We start from the raw sequence: 12,722 nt of genomic DNA, 5'->3' as shown, positions 1-12,722 counted from the left end.
TGCTTTCACATGAGAACGAAATTTGCACTCAGGACCAGCAGTGTGTAAAAATAAAAACTATCATTTCATAAATAAAACTAGTTGTCATTAAAATCCTACAGTGAATAAAAAGCAGCATTGAAAACATAAAAACCCTAGTAGCAGCAATTCAGAGGCAGAGTGTCAAGAAAAAGTGCAGTGCAGCAGTATAAAGTGCATTTAGAGTCCAGTCCAGTGAGCATTGCACCCCTGCTGTCCAATGAGCATTGACTGGGATTATACATCATAATCATGGAGGTTATACATTTAGGTAAGAAAGTATGAAACACGTCTTATTTAACGCTGGACAACTACAACTAGTAATGACGTTGGCAAACCATTTTGCGTTTGGGTATTTCGGGGCCTCGGGTTATGTTCGGGTTCGGTTCTTGTATGTCATGGTTCTATACGGGTACGGGTCTTTATATTTTACCCGTGAAGACCTCTACTCACTAAGCATTCAGCTATGGCCCACTTGCAGGTAGCAGGACATTGGCCCCGATTCATTACGCTGTTTGTAAATATGGGGTAAATAAAGTTCGTAAAGGAGGGTGTATTTTCTGTAAGCTCAAACTGACGTGCAATTCCCAAAGGGGTTTGTATATCCCTGAGACGTGCGGATGACCAGGTGTAAATCATGATTAATCTGGACGGCTGCATCCAACAACATCCAACTTCAAAGTCACCATACTGAACAGTGTTGCCATATCCGCTTATTATAAGCGAATTTGGGCTTATTTTTCTGTAAAGTTGCTTGTAACTATTGGTAGCTGTGGGTGCAGTTTTTTGGGCTTGTTTCTAAAGTGTAGTTGCTTATTTGAGCTTGCTTCACAATTGGTCAATTATTTTAACCATTGGTTCTCAAATATTGTTATGTCATGGACCCCCAAGTTAAGTATGTAGGCTAATTAATGTCTGAAAATGTTTTGTACCAGATGGAGCCCCGTACCAGATTTGTGTTGTTAGAATGTTTAGAAAATCTTCCAAATATTCCACATTTTATTTCAAGATGAAAAAAAAGAAATAGCAGATCTACAACTACAAGCTAACAACGCATTACATCGCGAAGCGTTGTGATCTTGTAGATCGGCTATTTTCAATATGCTTGTAGATTGGCTTGTAGATCGGCTATTTTCAATGTATACAGTAGCCTATATAATTTCACTGTGTACAGGTTTAATTAAAGTGCTCATAATGGCTTAGTGCTATAGTTGCTTCTTTTGGGCTTGTTTTCCTAGATCTGGTTGCTTATTTCTCTCACAACATCTGGCAACGCTGGTGCAAGCTCTCTGGTGCGTCTCGTCTAAACATAACAGATGCGTCGCATCTCCTTGACAACTTGTACAACTGTTCTGTCTGGAAGAGAGTCCTTCGATCGCACGATGGATCAAGTAATAAATGCTCTCATGTGTAAGGAGAATAAATAAGTTTACAAGGTTTAACCCCATGACCAAATAAAAGGCTAATAAAACGTGGAAAGGATATTATATAAGCCTTTTCTACTGAACATTGCTCACCTTTACCCAGGTAAAAATATGATGAAATCCAGCATACAAGTGGAACGCTCCGATTATCGACCAGAGCTTATTGATTACTTATTGATTCAATTAGTTAATTTTGGATTAATATATCACTGTCCTACGTCGGAATGGATCTTCTGGACACAGCTTTCATCCAGTATAGTTTCCTCATCACCTTAAAGGCTTTCAGGTAAGATGTATTAGGCTATTGTGTGTGGTGTTCATGTGATCAATATACAGTAGCCTACAGTATTATAAATTAATACAGCGCGGGTCTGAGCCTCCGCAGTGACATTAAGGCATCATAGACTATTTTCATTATTACGTGACACTTGGGCTGAGATGGCCCGCTTGCCCGAAACTGGCAAACACACTGAGGGACCTAATAAGTCAGCTCTAAATGCAACTAATAGCCTATAAAATACATAAAAAGCGGTGGGTATATTATGCATAGGCTACAAGCAATACATCGTTTGACATATTATTTCTTTTTTATACATACAGTATGTGTTGACAAATGTTGGGCACATACTATTTTATTTGAGGTTTGCCACCGTTGTAATTGATTCTGCATGAAGAATAAATCATTCTAACGACATACGCACAGCTTTGATCCCTGGTAAGACAGCCTCAGGGCTGACTTGAGAACGTGCGCACCTCACGCTCAAAACACAGACTCTCTCTAGGTCGTCCTCAGACCAAAAAACATGAATGAATCTGACTGCTAGTGTAGGAATTGTCTTCAATGCCAGTAAGATCAAAATATAGTTGTAAATTGCTTAGTGAATCGGGGCCAATTGAAACTAAACCAAAGGTACTGTACGGGGGAGACTCTGGGATCGGCGTTGTCTCGTGCACACAGTCTAACATAATCACATGATGGACCAATCACAGTGATTGATATACATATGGTAATGTTATAATACATTTAACATTCTGATTATCACACACATATTTGAGCACACCAGCACGGGGCCATTTGTTCCAACAGAATGGAGTAAACAACACAATACATGTGATCACAGTGACTTTACCTCTCTCCTTCTTCTTCTTCCTGTGAGGATCAGCCTGCTTCACTCTCACATCAGAATACGTCACATCTGCACCCTGTCTGTCTGTCCTATCACCTGTAACACACACCCACCCACCACACACACACACACACACACACACACACACACACACACACACACACACACACACACACACACACACACACACACACACACACACACACACACACACACACACAGTTAGTATAGTTAAAACCATAATTGTCTCTACCAGGCCAAAGGTGTGGCCGTTCGGGTATTAGTGACCCAGAGTCACTTCTTGTGAATGGACCCGTGACTGAGCCGGGTCTGGGTCGGATCCTGGGTGTTTAGGGTTACATGTGTATGAAGACCTCTAGTGTGGAGGTATTTCCTTGGCCTAGTGGCCTAGTGGCCTAGAGGCTTAGAGGCCTAGTGGTCTAGTGGCCTAGTGGCCTAGAGCCCTAGAGGCCTAGTGGCCTAGAGCCCTAGAGGCCTAGTGGCCTAGTGGCCTAGTGGCCTAGAGGCTTAGAGGCCTAGAGGCCTAGTGGCCTAGTGACCTAGCCTAGTGGCCTAGAGCCCTAGAGGCCTAGTGGCCTAGTGGCCTAGAGGCTTAGAGGCCTAGTGGCCTAGTGGCCTAGAGCCCTAGAGGCCTAGTGGCCTAGTGGCCTAGAGGCTTAGAGGCCTAGTGGCCTAGTGGCCTAGAGCCCTAGAGGCCTAGTGGCCTAGTGGCCTAGAGGCTTAGAGGCCTAGTGGCCTAGAGGCCTAGTGGCCTAGAGGCTTAGAGGCCTATTGGCCTAGAGGCCTAGTGGCCTAGAGGCTTAGAGGCCTAGTGGCCTAGAGGCTTAGAGGCCTAGTGGCCTAGAGGCCTAGTGGCCTAGTGGCCTACATTACATTACATTACAGTCATTTAGCAGACGCTTTTATCCAAAGAGACTTACAATAAGTGCATTCAACATAGGTAGGGAACGAAACTACTAATCACCAGAGGTCTTAAGTGCATTTCCTGTAAAAACAAGCAACCAAGAGTATACCTAGCGATAAGGTAAAAGTGCAATATATCAGCTATCTACTTTCATAAACACATGAGATAAAATAGCCAAATCAAATGAGCACAAGCTAATAGATCTAATACAACAATACAACAATAGTTCCTACAACTAGTTAACTACAAGTAGGCCAGGCAAAGAGGAAGGGTAGTGTTTCCTGAAGAGGTGTGTTTTCAGCCTGCGGCGAAAGATGGGCAGTGACTCTGCTGTCCTGACATCAGTGGGAAGTTCATTCCACCACTGTGGGGCCAGAACAGAAAAAAGTCGTGACCGTGTCGATCGACCAGAAGGACCGTTGAGTGGGGAGGGAGTCAGTCGCCCCGAGGTGGCAGACCGGAGTGGTCGGGCAGGGGTGTGGGCATTGACCAAAACCCGGAGGTAAGAAGGAGCAGTTCCTTTCACTGCCCTATAGGCTAGCACCAGGGTTTTAAACTGAATGCGAGCCGCTACGGGGAGCCAGTGCAGAGAACGGAGAAGGATAGTTGTGTGAGAGAACTTGGGGCGGTTGAACACCAGACGAGCCGCAGCTTTCTGAACAAGCTCCAGAGGTCTGATGGCAGATGCCGGAGCACCAGCCAGGAGGGAGTTGCAGTAGTCCAGGCGGGAGATGACCAGAGCCTGGATGAGCACCTGGGCTGCCTTCTCCGTGAGGAAGGGGCGAATTCTCCTGATGTTGTAGAGGAGGAATCTGCAGGACCGTGTCACTGATGCGATGTTAGCCGAGAACGACAGTTGATCGTCCAGGGTCACACCCAGATTCTTCGCAGTCCGAGTTGACGTCACCACAGCGTTCTCAATGGTGATGGCCATATCTCGGTGAGGACAGCCCTTCCCTGGGATGAACAGGTCTTGTCCAGGTTGAGCTTCAGGTGGTTCGTCGACATCCACTCCGAGATGTCAGCCAGACAAGCAGCAATGCGTGCCTCCACTTGTGTGTCAGAGGGGGGGAATGAGAGGATCAGCTGGGTGTCATCGGCATAGCAGTGGTAGGAAAAGCCATGGGAGCGGATGACAGCACCAAGAGATGTAGTGTAGAGAGAGAAGAGAAGAGGACCCAGAACCGAGCCTTGTGGAACCCCAGTAGTGAGCCTGTGTGGTTCTGACACAGACCCTCCCAGCATCACCTGGTAGGAGCGACCCGTCAGGTAGGATGCAAACAGGGAGAGTGCAGAGCCCGAGACACCCATCCCCTCGAGGGTGGAGAGGAGGATCTGATGGTTCACTGTGTCGAACGCTGCAGACAGGTCCAGGAGTATCAGGACAGAGGAGAGAGAGTTCGCTCTAGCGGCATGGAGCGACTCCGCCACTGCCAGGAGGGCAGTGACCCACTTTGAACCCAGACTGGTTGGAGTCCAGGAGGTTGTTCTGGTGGAGATACGAGGACAGTTGTTTGAACACAGCACGTTCGAGAGTTTTAGATAGGAAGGATAGAAGGGAAACCGGTCTGTAGTTCTTGACTTCAGAGGGGTCAAGTGTCGGTTTCTTGAGGAGGGGGGTGACTCTGGCAGTCTTGAAAATAGAGGGAAAGTAACCAGATGTCAGAGAGGTGTTAATAAGGTGGGTTAAGAAGGGAAGGAGTTCAGGTGCAGTGGACTGCAGCAGAGGGGATGGGACAGGGTCCAGAGAGCATGAGGTGGGGCGGCTAGAGGTAACAAGGAGAAGGACCTCGTTAGGGGAAAGGGGAGAAAAGTGGGATAGAGAGGTGGAGGGGGGGGGAGAGGAGTAGATGAAGCTAGAGAGGGGAGGGTGGAAGACGGACGGGTGTGGGTAGTGCGCAGGGCACCAGCCGGGGGAGGAGGGAATGAGGATCGGATATCGTTCACCTTCTTGTCAAAGAAGTTGGCGAAATCGTCAGGGACGAGGGACGAGGAGGGAGGAGGGGGAGGTGGTTGCAGGAGAGAGGAGAAAGTTTCAAAGAGTTTTTTAGGGTTGGAAGCAGAAGCCTGAATTTTAGTGCAGAAGAAAGCAGCTTTAGCAGCTGATAGAGAGGAGGAAAAGGTAGAAAGGAGGGATTGGAAGGTAAGAAGGTCCTCCGGGAGGTTGCCATTTCTCCATTTACGCTCAGCTGCTCTTAGGCTCCGTCTCTCAGTACGCACTGAGTCCGACAACCAGGGAGCAGGTGGAGTTTGGCGTGCAGGCCTGGTGGTGAGGGGACAGAGATGGTCCAGGGAAGAGGATAGAGTAGAGAAAAGAAGATCAGTGGCAGTATCAGGGGATAGAAGAGCAAAGGATTCGGGGGTAGGGAGAGCAGAGAGGACAGAGGAGGAAAGATCAGAGGAGGATAGTGAGCGAAGGTTGCGACGTGAGGAAATCATGTGGGTAGGGAGGGGCTGTGGGGGGGGAGAGGAGAGAGAGAGAGAGTAAGACATGAAGTAGTGATCAGAGAGTTTCTTACCCTTTTCACTGGAAAGAGGAGTGACGGACAGGTTAGCAGTAGAGCAGCCTCTGGTGAAGATCAGGTCCAGTTGGTTGCCCTTCTCGTGGGTAGGGGGAGATGGGGAAAGGACTAGGTCGAAGGCGGCGAAAACGACAGTAGTGGGTCTAGCTGCTTCTCGGTCGGGAGGTTGAAGTCACCCAGAAGGATGATTCCAGAGCCGTCGACCGGGAAGTGAGAGACTAGATGGTCCAGTTCTTCCAGGAAGCCACCAGCAGGGCCCGGTGGGCGATAAACAACTGCAATGGTGAGCTTGACTGGATGAGAAACCGTGACCATGTGATATTCAAAAGAGTTAGGAGAGAATTGTGACAGTGACACAGGAGAGTATTTCCATTTTCTGGAAATTAGCAGACCAGCACCACCACCTATCCGCACGGCTCTGGGAGTGTGAGAGAAAGAGAACACATCTGACAGAGCCGCGGGTGTAGCAGTGTTTTCTGGTGGGATCCAAGTCTCAGTCAGGGCAAGGAAGTTAAGGGAGAGCACGGATGCGTAGCCTGTGATGAAAGCAGCTTTGCCTTCCACCACAGCCGAGTGGCAATTCCAGAGCCCCCCTTTTACCACTTGCTCGACGTGAGTTGAAATAGTAGGATATATTAGATTAGCGGTCGCGCGACATCTGGGTGTAACCCAGTGTTTTTGCGACCGACAGGAAGAGGAGAGGACAGGAATAGGAAGAAAACACATTGTAGATCAATAAACATATACACACTACTATATCTATCAAACTCCTATATATGTCACGAAACACTGATGCTGCTCCTGAAGAGAAGAAGCACTCAATGGCCCAGGTCTTACATTGACTAAGTCGCGCTTTGACAAAGTCGCCTGCTGCTGCCTTTGTTCGTCTTAGTTCGACTGGCCGCTTGAAAGCTGCCGCTTTCAGAGCAAGTGTTTAAGGCCACTTCCACTGATTGCTAATCGCCTGCCAGGAGTGTATGCCACTCCCCTAATTCTCGAAGTCAATTGTGGTGCTTCAGCTGAAACTGCCTTTAATGGGCTGTCAGCTGAGACTTAACAATAGGCTCTGAAATTACTAACTATTTTAAAGCTAAACCAACTAAACAGCTAAACCAACTATAAGCTAAACCAAATATACAACACTGATACTTTTGAGCAAAGTACAGCAACTTAAAGCTACCTGCTATTATAAGAAAACTATACTCAGGCTGTCTGGTGGATCAGGCAGTTTACAAGGTTCCTCCAGGTATAGTCCAGGGGCCAGCACTGATATTCAACACAAATTGGTACCACCTAAGGTGACCGTAAAGTTTTTGTATTTTTGTCTTCCTACATGTCTCTAGTTTATATTTTGGTATGATAACCCTTCCAATCTTGTAGCTTAATGGCAGTTATCACTACCTACCGGCTAATGTATCCGGTAGGAGACACAAAGTAGAATCTTTGTGTCTCCTACCCCGGGCATCAAATTATTGCGACAAAAAACAAATATATCCATGTATTCAAGGCTTCATGGGGTGTGCAATTGATAGAAAATAAATATTTTTTTGGGTGAACACCTCCTTTAAGTTTTTCAGGGGGACTCTCTACCCATTCAGCTATGACCACCCCAGACCGAAGGAGGGTCAACTTTTACAAGCTTATGGAAAGCAGTCTTTTGGCAAACACCAAAAATCTGAGAAGTTATCAATTGCACACCCCATGAAGCCTTGAATACATGGATATATTTAGTTTTTTGTCGCAATAATTTGATGCCCGGGGTAGGAGACACAAAGATTCTAATTTGTGTCTCCTACCGGATACATTAGCCGGTAGGTTGTGATAACTGCCATTAAGCTACAAGATTGGAAGGGTTATCATACCAAAATATAAACTAGAGACATGTAGGAAGACAAAAATACAAAAACTTTACGGTCACCTTAGGTGGTACCAAAATATGGCCTGGCCCCTGGACTAGTAGTTGAATTACACACTGGAGCAAAACTGTGCCTGAACAGACTTATAACCAGCTTGAGACTGTGTATATGCCACTCCCCTAATTCTCGAAGTCAATTGTGGTGCTTCAGCTGAAACTGCCTTTAATGGGCTGTCAGCTGAGACTTAACAATAGGCTCTGAAATTACTAACTATTTTAAAGCTAAACCAACTAAACAGCTAAACCAACTATAAGCTAAACCAAATATACAACACTGATACTTTTGAGCAAAGTACAGCAACTTAAAGCTACCTGCTATTATAAGAAAACTATACTCAGGCTGTCTGGTGGATCAGGCAGTTTACAGGGTTCCTCCAGGTAGTTGAATTACACACTCTAGGCCTAGAGGCTTAGTGGCCTAGTGGCCTAGAGGCTTAGTGGCCTAGTGGCCTAGAGGCCTAGTGGCCTAGTGGCCTAGAGGCCTAGTGGCCTAGAGGCTTAGTGGCCTAGTGGCCTAGAGGCCTAGTGGCCTAGTGGCTTAGAGGCCTAGTGGCCTAGAGGCTTAGTGGCCTAGTGGCCTAGAGGCCTAGTGGCCTAGTGGCTTAGAGGCCTAGTGGCCTAGAGGCCTAGTGGCCTAGAGGCTTAGAGGCCTAGTGGCCTAGAGGCCTAGAGGCCTAGAGGCCTAGTGGCCTAGAGGCCTAGTGGCCTAGTGGCCTAGTGGCCTAGTGGCCTAGAGGCCTAGTGGCCTAGTGGCCTAGAGGCCTAGAGGCCTAGTGGCCTAGTGGCCTAGTGGCCTAGTGGCCTAGTGGCCTAGTGGCAGTGTGCACAAGACATTTGGCATCAGTCCAACACTTTACGAGGTTAGCCCAGGTTAGCCCAGGTTAGCCCAGGTTAGCTAAGGTTAGCCCAGGTTAGCCCAGGTTAGCCCAGGTTAGCTAAGGTTAGCCCAGGTTAGCCCAGGACACACAGGTCTGCTCCTCAAACCCGATCCCTAGCGCACACAACTCCAGGAGGACCCCCCCCAGCACCCCCCACACCATGAGTTTGTGAACAAACACCTCATCCTGTGCACGTGTGTATGTATAGTCATATCGAAACTACTGCACTTAAGGTTGCTATGGTAACAATGAGAGAGAAGGAAGAGACCATTGTAAAGATGAGTTGTGGTTTTAATGTGTGAAGAACACCCTGTTTCAGTCCTCTGTATGAACACTCACTATGTGTTCACTGTTTGATGTTAGAGAGGACAATAATAATAATAATAATAATAATAGTAATGGTAAGGGTAATAATAATAATAATAATAATAGTAATAATCAAAAATGTTTTGTTTTTTTTACTTTTTAAACATGTTTTTCCTTTATATTCTATTAGTGTTCATGTGATCACTTCATTTAAAAAAGAGTGAGTTTGATTGTTGGAGAAAAAAAAGGCCATTTACATTCACAACACACAAGCATCAACACTATACAGCTGTATACATTATCACTGACCTGTATTCATGTTCACTCTGGAGTAGATGACTTGGTCTGCAGAGCTCTGGTCTGGAAAACACAAATAAAATAAAATACATTTAAATAGAGTGATAATAATAATAACTAGGAGCACAGGTCTCCGCCAGGCCAGGTAGGTTATTGTGGGCCACAATGTTCAGAATTCAGTCATTACAGAGGTGAGAGGAATCACTGTGATCATGATTTGAGGCATTTTGTTCAAAACAAGCCACTTCAGCAAACTTCAGATGCCAATCTGGAATACGAAACATCGGACAGTGCCGAAGATTAGCTGTTCACAGACGGACTGACAGACAGACAGACAGACAGACAGACAGACAGACAGACAGACAGACAGACAGACAGACAGACAGACAGGCAGGGGGCAAAACATAGTCTGGGCCACGCCTTACAGAGATGTAAACAATGAGGATGATGTCAGTGATCAGAGAGACTCTACCTCTCTTCCTCTGAGGATCAGCCTGTCTCACTCTCACATCAGAATACGTCACATCTGTGCTCTGTCTGTCTGTCCTACCACCTGTAACACACACACACACACACACACACACACACACACACACACACACACACACACACACACACACACACACACACACACACACACACACACACACACACACAGATAAATGGTACTTAAAGGAAAGTTTCTGAAGCAATGAAAATGGTAACCAGACATTTCACCATAAATCCATTTCGCCCGTGTTTTTGAGCGGACACTTCGCCCATCCCCAGACATTTCGCCCAGACATTTCGCCCACCCCCAGACGTTTCGCCCAGACATTTCGCCCACCCCCAGACATTTCGCCCGACATTCATTATAAATATATAATCAATCAGTTGTGCGAGATTCATTATAAATGGCTTTATTTAAGAGGGGAATTTTCAGTCATCCGCGGACTACTTTTTTCGCCGATAAAGTATAGTTTTGGACCATGACGGAGGCGCGCCGACTCAGCAGACCTTGAGGCTGAGGAGTTGCGCCCGAGCGCCTCCAGGCACGAGTGCCCGCAACGACCAGCCGAGTTATGTACCGATAGGGACAGAATCGTAAATATTTTTCGTGGGGACTGCGTTTGCCCCACTGACTGCGTCTCTCTCTCACACATGGGCGAAATGTCTGGCCGAAATGTCTGGCCGAAATGTCCGACTTTTTGGGCGAAATGTCTGGGCGAAATGTCCGACTTTTTGGGCGAACTGCGAAATGGGCGAAATGACTGGTATTCAATGGAAAGAGTACATTCTCCAGGACTTGTGTTCATTTAGCCTTACTGTCTGACTGTACGACATGTACGACATGTTTACATGTCTGACTAATAAAGTATTCAATCAATCAATCAAAGTATTGTATACCTGTGTGTTTCTTCCACAGACACAGACCCAGGATCAGCAGAACCATGGAGACTCCACACAACATCACAGGATAGACATATGGAGGGAGAGAGAGGGGGGGAGGGGGCGAGATAAGGGGAGGCAGAGAGGATGAGGGAGGGGCTGGTTGGTCCTTGTCTTGGGAGACTGGGGAGAGAGAGAGAGATACAGTAATGTATTGATAAAAAAAACACTTTAGCATTTTTAAAAGGAAGTACTCCATTACTTTAACTTAAGTACAAGTTTGACAGAGCAACTTGTAGTTGAGTAATATTTGACTAGGAGTATTTATACTTTGACTTAAGTACTCAGGTTCAGTACTTTGTCCACCACTGACTGTAGAGTAGTCTATTTTTACGAACTAACGGTGATATGTTTACTATCTGATTTATTTATACTTCATTTCATTATACGAGCGTTGTGAGCTTGTACAGGTTCTATTTTCGGTGGAGTATAAAAGTAACCACCGATAGTAATCAGTTGACTTCTGCTAACTAACAGCTGAGTTTATCAAAGCTCTCTGTTTTGACAAATAACTGATAGCTATTTGTCAATGTACCGCCGGTATACATTAGTAGGCAGCATAAATATATTTTTTTAACTGCCAGATATCTTAAAAAAACTTTTTAATTAATAAGGCACGGGATTCACGGCTGCGTTTCAGTGTCAAGCCTTTCTCAGCATGTATCAGAAAAAGAAAGCAGTCAGTGGTGGGTTTTTTTACCAAGGGGGGGGGGGCATGTGCAAAGCACTCACCCCCCGTACTTTTGCACGCCCCCCTGCCCCCGCACCCGCTTCGTTCTCCGCTGCTGCCGTGCCTGGATGGTCATATTGTATAAGACGTAATTTTAGCTGATTGGTCAACTGCCCGAGAACCCCTAGAGAAGATATGGCTTTAGCTTGTATTGACTGGTCAGCTGTCATATCAGCCCTAGGGTTTATACAGCAGCTGACCAATCAGCACAGCCTCTCAGTCCTCATATAAAGTGTGTGTTTGTACCTCTCACATCCATCCTGCTCTCTGGTGACTCTCCACGGTCAGAGATGACACACTTGTACATTCCTTCATCAGACTTGTAAACAGTGTGGATGGTCATCTGTCCTGTAGACTCAGTGCTGAGGAGAGAGCCATCTTTATAGAAACCAGCTGGACGCTCAGAGGAGGGTTTAGCAGTTGGCTTGTCTTTGTACCAGCAGTGCAGAGTGACATCACTTCCTGTCATCACAGGAAGTACAGGGCTGTCCAGGATCACATCTCCATCTGAACAATGATACATGATCATAATAGAATAACTTCTATTACATTTATCACTCTGAACAGCTTTAGTTGATGTATTGAACGTACCAGTCACAGTGAGTTGAACAGAGTCACTCTTTCTCTCTGGAGACTCACACCAGTAAACTCCTGTGTCTGCTGAGGAGAACATGGATTTGACATGACATCCTGTGTTGCTCTTTGTGCCCCAGACATCATCTCCACACTGTGAGGTTTTCTCTTTGACGGTTCTCTTCACTGTCCAGACAGTAGAGTCAGACAGTCTGTCCTCACAGCTCAGAAAGACAGACTCAAAGTTAAAGAACTGAGTTCTGTCTGGACTGAATGTGAGAGAGACTGTGGAGCAGAGAGAGAGAAGAAACATGATTTAATGTAGTCAACTGTGTGTTCAAATCAACTCTGTATGTGTTGTTACAGTTCCCTGATTCCATTGATAATTAATTGATCATCAGGTCAGTAGAGTAACAGTCTTACCTCTCTGTTCACCACTGTTCTGAACTTCTGCTAAGACTATCACCATGGAAACCACTGGAGAGAGAGAGAGAGAGAGAGAGAGAGAGAGAGAGAGAGAGAGAGAGAGAGAGAGAGAGAGAGAGAGAGAGAGAGAGAGACAGACAGACAGACAGACAG

This window comes from Gymnoscopelus microlampas, assembly GCF_963454915.1.
Source record: "Gymnoscopelus microlampas genome assembly, chromosome: 9".
Classification (NCBI taxonomy): domain Eukaryota; kingdom Metazoa; phylum Chordata; class Actinopteri; order Myctophiformes; family Myctophidae; genus Gymnoscopelus; species Gymnoscopelus microlampas.
The sequence above is the reverse complement of the archived record's forward strand: the minus strand, read 5'-3'. Positions refer to the sequence as shown.